Genomic DNA, 7,674 nt, shown 5'->3' with positions numbered 1-7,674 from the left:
ATTCTCAGCACTGCATGTAAATAAATGAATAAAATAGAGGTCCATCAACATCTAAAAAAAAAAAAAAAAATTCATTATATATCTATACATGCACATAATATAACAAAATAATTTGGCAAGGATTCCTTATTGTTAAGGAGGTATTGAAGAGATGCACATCCTTCTCTGGATGTTGTGAGGTCTGGATAGGAAACCTGGAACTGCTGTGCCCATCTTGCTCCCAGTTGATGACAAGGCCAAATCCCAGAGAAGGACAAAGCAAAGAATGCCCAAGAAGACTACTGATGTGAAATGAGGAGTGTCCTTATGGTTTAAACAGGATCATCTGGGGGTTTTTTTGCAGCCAAATACATCCTAACTACCATCTCTCACTTATTTATTTTTATGTGGTGCTGAGGATTGAACCCAGGGTCTCGAACGTGCGAGGCGAGCGCTCTACCACTGAGCTACAACCCAGTCCCTGGGATGGAATTTTTTTTTTTTTAGAATTTTTAATATTTATTTTTTAGTTTTCGGCGGACACAACATCTTTGTATGTGGTGCTGAGGATCGAACCCAGGCCGCACACATGCCAGGCGAGCGCACTACCGCTTGAGCCACATCCTCAGCCCCCTTAACTACCATCTCTCAACAGGGCGTGGTACCAAGATATATTTCTTGGGTTTTGATCCTGAGACAGTGACTTAAGAAGAGCTGGGGGTAGGCTTCATCTGTTTCTCTGTCCTTTGTGCCTGGCCATTTTCATCTGTAGGCCTCTGAAATATATATATATATATTTTTTAGTTTTTGACAGACCTTTATTTTATTTGTTTATATGTGGTGCTGAGAATCGAACCCAGTGATTCACACATGGTAGGCGAGCACTCTACCACTGAGCCACAACCCCACCCTTAAAACTATTTTTTAAATTAATTTTTAAATTTTTCCTAATTAGTTACACATGACAATCATTTATGTACTTTGATATACATAAATGAAATATAATTTCTCATTTTTCTGATTGTACATGTTGCAGAATCACATCGGTCATGCACGCAGTACACTTGAACTACTAATCAGTCTTCCCAACTGAAGGGGCCAGTATTATGGTACTAGACTCAATATATACAAAACAGGGCTCATTTTTCTCCCACACTCTCCTCCCTTACCCCTGCTATTACTGGGTATTGTAGGATTGAACCCAGGGCTACTCTACCTCTGAGCTCCACCCCCAGCCGTTTTAATTTTTATTTTTGAGAGAGGGTCTCACTAAGTTGCCTAGGCTAGCCTCAGATTTGGGATCCCCCTGCTCAGCCTCACAAGTCGTTGGGATTACAAGCACATGCCCGCCACACCTGGCTTCTGACACTCTTATACATTAAATAAAAGGCAATACCACACTCTCTTCCCCTTTTCCCACACCTAACCCAGTACCCAGACCTGTAGGTTTCCTCCCCACACTAGATCTCAAATGTGACCATTTGTCACCCTTACCACTATTAACACTGTGGTTCATTTTGGGATCGTCCATCATCTAGGTTACCTCAAGAGCTCTCCAGTAGGTCCTGTAGGCTCTGTTCTTATTCTTAATATCTGTCAAGTCCATTCTCCACACAGTCTTTAAAATGTGGTCAGGGGGTTGGAGTGTAGCTCAGTGGTAGAACACATGCTTATCATGTGCAAAGCCCTAGGTTCAATCCCCAGCACTGTAAGTAAATAAACAAACATCCATCTTACCTGAGTAATTTTTCATTGCACTTAGAATGAAATCTAAATTTCTACTTTAAATGTGTGAGTTGCATCTCAGTGGGAGCAGGTGATAGATGAATTATATCTTAATATGGCTGGTGTCAACACACAATCAAGACTCTTCCCTGTGGCTACATATCTGGCCCCTGCCCACCTTTGAATCTATCTAATATCACTCATTTCACTCACTCTCCCCGCAGCCAGACAGGTCATCTGTTTTACAAACATCCTAAGATTGTCTCCCCCCAGGATCTTTTTTTTTTTTTTTAATATTTTTTTAGTTGTAGTTAGACACAACACCTTTATTTCACTTGGATCGAGCCCAGGGTCTCACACGTGTGAGATGAGTGCTCGCTGAGCCACAGCCCCAGACCATTCCCCCAGGATCTTTGCAAATGTTCTTCCCTTTCCTGGAATGCTGCCCCCAGCTTTCCCCATGGCTTGTCCTCATTCAACAGTCTACCTGGGACGACATCACTTCTTACCTCAAGTAGCCCTCTTGTCAGTTGTCCTTTGATTTTTTTCATAGCACCTAGATATCCCAAATTACTAGCTTGCTTGGTTCTGTTTCTGCTATCCTGTCTCACCAGCTTATGACAACAAGAATTTATTGTTTAACAATAGTGACGTTTAGATGAACAAATCATTCAATGAAGAAATGACTTGTATCAATCAGTTGAGCCTTTCTGTTGGGCTTTTAAGTTTCTTGATGTTTTTAATGGAAAACAAAATTTGTATTCATATCCACTTTGTAAATAAAAATGATTTGCTGCATCTATATGGGCCTTGGCTTTATTATCTATAAATTGGGGATGGAAGTTAACTATGATCTCTAAGATTTTTTTTATTTCTAAAGTTTTTAGAGACCCTCTCAAGTTTGTTGTTGTTGTTGTTGTTTTAAATATTTTTAGTTGTGGGCTGGGGCTGGGGCTCAGTGTTAGTGTGCTTGCCCGGCTTGCGTGAGGCACTGGGTTTGATTCTCAGCATCACATACAAATAAATAAAATAAAAGGTCCATCAACAACTAAAAATATTTTTTAAATATATTTTTAGTTGTAGATGGACACCTTTATTTATTTATCTTTTTTATGTGGCGCTGAGGCACGAACCCAGTGCCTCCACTACATGCTAAGCCCCAGCCCCCCCCCCTTTTTTTTAAGATAGGGTCTCATCAAGTTGCCCAGGCTGGCCTCAAATTTGTGATTCTCCTGCCTTGTTATTGTCATTTGAATGAGTGCATAGTAGCTAACTGAGGAAGAAATCCCAAAACTTTGTCCTCAGTGCCACTCATCAGGCCCTTACAGAAGTTCAATGGCATCCTGCACTCTTTTTCCCACCAGCCAGCCTGGCACTATGTCCTCAAAAATCTCTGGATATTCCCCTGGGTACAGGCCCCACTGTACTGCCTTTGTCAGGTTAGCATCAGCCTTTCCTGGACCACTGCACCAACTTCCTGTCTGTACCCAGGCCTACCCATCTGCCCTCCACCCCTGCACGCCAACCCTGGGTGCCCTTCAAACAGTGCTGACCACACACGTGTCATTCAGCTGTGAAAGAAGGTATCCAAATTGGAAATACTGTGAACATCACAAAAGCTGCTCAATCAAAGGCATTTGAGAGGTGGCCTAGGTGGCTTAGCCATGCATGGCTGCCTTAGAGGCGGCCACACTCTCAGGTTCAGTAAGTCACAAGAATGACTCAGAATGCAGGTAGTGCTACACTTGGGATTCGTTTCATTGGATACAAATTAAGACCTGCCAAGTAATAACAGGCAAAGGCACAGGGCAAATTCTGGGAGAGTCAAAGGCAGAGTTCCAGGACACTGTCCCTGTGAACTCCAGGTACTTCACCCTCCTGGTACATCGGTGCATTCACACCTGTTGGTCTCCAGCATCCTGAATTTTTATTGGGGTTTCATGATTTAGGCATGGGTGATTAATAAATCACTGGTCATGTGAATCATTTCAATCTCCAGGTCCACAGGCTCCAAATTCCAATCCACAAATCACCAGGTTCTTTCTGGTGCTCGCCCCATACTGAAGCTACATACGGGCTGCCATGAATACTCATTAGCAAAAACTTCAGTATAACCAAAGGGATTCTTCATAAATTGTTTCTATCACTTAGGAAATTGTGCACGTTTTAGCAGCTCTGCTAGGAACCTGGGACAAAGAATAAACAAATTCTTATTTTTTCAGTACTGGGGATTGAACCAAGGGGCACTTCACTATTGAACTACAACCCTAGCCCCCACCTTTTTCCCTTTTTTTTTTTTTTTTTCTTATTTTGTGTGTGTGTGTGTGGTGCTGGGGATTGAATCCAGGGCCTTGTGCATGTGAGGCAGGCACTCTACCAACTCAGCTATATCCCCAGCACTATTTTTTATTTTGAAATAGGTCCTTACTAAGTTGCCCAGGCTGGTCTTGAACTTGTGATCATCCTGCCTCAGCCACCCAAGTTGCTGGGATTACAGGTGTGTCCCACCATACCCAGTGACAAATTATTATCCAAGAGATGGTCTTAAGGTGACTAAAAGCTGAGCTGATGATTGCCCTATTTCTTTTGGTGAAGCCATCAGGAAAGCTATGATCTTTTCCCTTGAGCTTGTAGAACAAAGCTTAGAGCTGCTGTGGGCCATCTTGCTATCAAGGGGAATACCTGTCTGAGAATAACGGCAGCCCAGAGGAAAGCAGAGCTAAAAGAGCCAGAGGCCAAGTTCAAAATGACATTGTTAGAACCCCTGGATCCAGCCATGCCTGAAGTCATTACTTCTTATTTAATTCTTTTAACTGACAAACTACCCCCTCTACATGTTTAAACTAGCTTGAATTGGGGTTTATATCATTTGTGGTACCCTGAGTATTAACCTATTCCTGAGGAAGAAATGTTTCTCCCCTTCATATTAATACCTTGGTTTAACTTGGCCCAAGATGCCATCCTGTCCCATCTTCCCCAAAACTCCTTCCTTCAATGGCCATTCTGTCTACTAGCTTCCTTCCCCTTAGACTTCCAAGACTCCCTCAGCAAACCTTCCCACCTTTGGGGGTGGTAGTAGTGGTGCTGGGGGTTGAACCCAGTGCATGCCAGACAAGCACTCTACCACTGAGTTACCCCGCCAGCCCCTTCCTACCTTCTCAAACTCCAACCTTCCATTTCTGACCTTCCCTTTTCAGCAAACCTGTAAAACAGCTCTCCCCATTCCTCCTTCCACTTCATTCACTCCTTAAAGCACTAACACTTGGCATCTGCTACCACCACCTCCCTAAAATTACTTTCCCCAAGGTCACTTAGCAATCTCTCCGTATCAACATCTTCTGTAAGAGACAGTGGCAGTACGTAGCACCACTCCCATGGATCCTTTCATGTCCTGTATGCACTTGTGCATTTGCCCATTTCCCTCTCACACGTCCTGTATTACCACAGTGCCCACCTTTGGCATATGGCTTCTCTTCCAACAGTTAGAACTCCCGCCTTTTTATAATTTATTAATTCATTATTCCTCATGCTGCTGGAGGGCTTTGCCTTGACAGAAGTGCCTGGGACTCGACTTCTGAGGGATGTGAAAGTACAAAAGGGCCAAATCCCTTGTTTCTGGACAAATCTGAGGCATAACTTACTTCCAGGGCTCCCTTGTGGCTCTAACTGAAGTACTCTCTGCCCAATAATCATGTGCTTGCTTGGCTTCCTTTTTCTCCTCCTGCTCCCTTACTGGTTTCTCTTGGTAGCATTTTTTTTTTTTTTTTTTTTTTTTTGGTGGGATGGCAATCAGATTGAACTCTGAGCCTCAAGTATGCTATGCACATGCTCTATTAGTGGGCTACACCCCAAGTTGAGGTAGCTTTGTTGCATTTTGATATTGGGGATTGAATCCAAGGGTACTTTACCCCTGAGCCACATCCCCAGTCCTTTCTATTTTTTATTTTGAGATAGGGTTTTGTTAAAATGTAGAGGCCACCTGAGCCTCCAGAATCTCTGGGATTACAGGGATGTATGTGCCACCATGCCCAGCTCCAGGTAGCACTTTCTTAATAAATAATTTGAATACATTTGAACACAAACCCTCATCTCAGAACACTTCTGGGAAATGATTCAAAACATCATCTCAACACTTTCTATTTCTCTGCCTGTTTAGGGTTGTTTCCCAGAACGAGGTCTCTTCTCTACATATATTACCTGGACTGTCTCATTCATGTCCATGGCTTCAACCGTTGTTCCTCATGTCTGATCACCAAACTGCTTTGTACAGTTCAGACTGTAAATTCATCTCTGCTGGACAGCTCCACCTAGCTCTTCAAGAACACCTCCTGATGCATCTAATACAGTAGACACTCATTACATGTGACTATTTTAAAAAATTAAAACTTAAGTTCCTTAGTCATCCTTGCCACATTTCAAGTGCTTAATAGCCATATGTGGTCATGGCTGCAATACAAAATGTTAATATAGAATATTTCAGTAATCTCAAGGTTTATTGGGGGCTGGGAATGTAGGTCAGCAGTAGAGTGCTTGCCTCACATGTGTGAGGCCCTGGGTTCAATTCCCAGCATACACACACACACACACACACACACACACACACACACAAACACACTTTCCTGGGCAGTTTAGACACAACACTTCCAAACCTAACTCATCAACAGCCCTTTGCCCTTCTGTATTCCTCAGCTGTCTCTCCCCCAGGTGGATGGCCCAACTACAGAAGGTGTATAAAGATATGCAGGGGTAGATCACAGATAGAGATTCCCTCCCATTGGCATCTCTCTCTGAAGCAGGGTAGACAAAGATGATGATGAAGAACCTAACAAAGGCCGTCTCTGACATGATGATAGCTTGGTTAGAGCCAGCAGATTGGCTAGGTCAGAAATTACTTTTTCACAGTAAGTTCTTCCAGCCCCATCTGGCTGCCCTCAGTCTTATGCGAGTCAGAGCATTTATCTCCATCTCTTGGGTTACTTACCTCTGTGTTCCAGGATGGGCACTTGATCCAATCAGTTAGTTCTGGAAATTTTATCGGAAATCTCAGGGGAAAAAAAAAAAAGTGTTCTCCTTCTACCAAGTTGCTAAGCTGTTGGGAATTACGTCTGGAGATAGGGAAAGCCATCTTGCCACCAAGAGAGGATACCCTGCCTGAGGGTGAATCTAAATGCATGGGAAAACTGAACTAGGGATGGTGAGCCACAGGTTCCTCATATATTTTGGCCCCTGCATTCAGCCGATCCTGGCCCACTCTGGACTTTTCAATTATTTGAGCCATAGATTTTATACCTCCTGATGTCCTCAAACACACCTCATTATTTCTGGGTCCCGCTGTTTTTGTTTTTTTTCGTCTGGGACGTAATCTCCTGGACCACCTGCCCCTTTCCTCACAGAAGCAGCCAAATTAAGTTAGGGATCCGCCTCCTCGCGGGGCCTCCCCAAGGTCACCTGCTTCTTCCCTCGCCCAGCTCCTTGGGGGCGATGTCCACGTCCCTCAGCTGCAGGGCCAGGCGCTCTAGGCTGCGGCGGGACCTTCTGAGAGCCTTGGCATCTCTCTGGTTTCCAGGACTCGGCGGCTACTCTAGCATTCAGCAGTGACTCGAGACTCTATCCCCTAAGGTGGCTTCTCTATGGTTGACTTTTCTCCTTTGTCCGGAATTTCCTCCGAGAGGACGCTCTGGTGGAACCCAAGCCCTCCCCACAGCTGCCTCTGCGGCCCCTTTTAGATGCAACCGGAGAAGTCCCTACAACCCTACGAGAATCACCCGCTTTTCGCTCCCGAGGGGTCCGCACTGAGTAGGAGGATGGCGGAAGTGAGTAAGAAGCTGCCCTTTCCTCTCGCCGCTCTTCTCTATGGTCGCTTCCTTCGGCGACGGGAAAAGGGGTCCTGGCGCCTGCGCAGCACGGGGCTGGGCTCTCGTCGCGGAGCGGGGGGGGGGGGTCGCGGTGCGGGAGCGGGCAGCCAGCCGG

This window comes from Marmota marmota, unplaced genomic scaffold (assembly GCF_001458135.2).
Source record: "Marmota marmota marmota unplaced genomic scaffold, marMar, whole genome shotgun sequence".
Taxonomy (NCBI): Eukaryota; Metazoa; Chordata; class Mammalia; order Rodentia; family Sciuridae; genus Marmota; species Marmota marmota.
The sequence above is the reverse complement of the archived record's forward strand: the minus strand, read 5'-3'. Positions refer to the sequence as shown.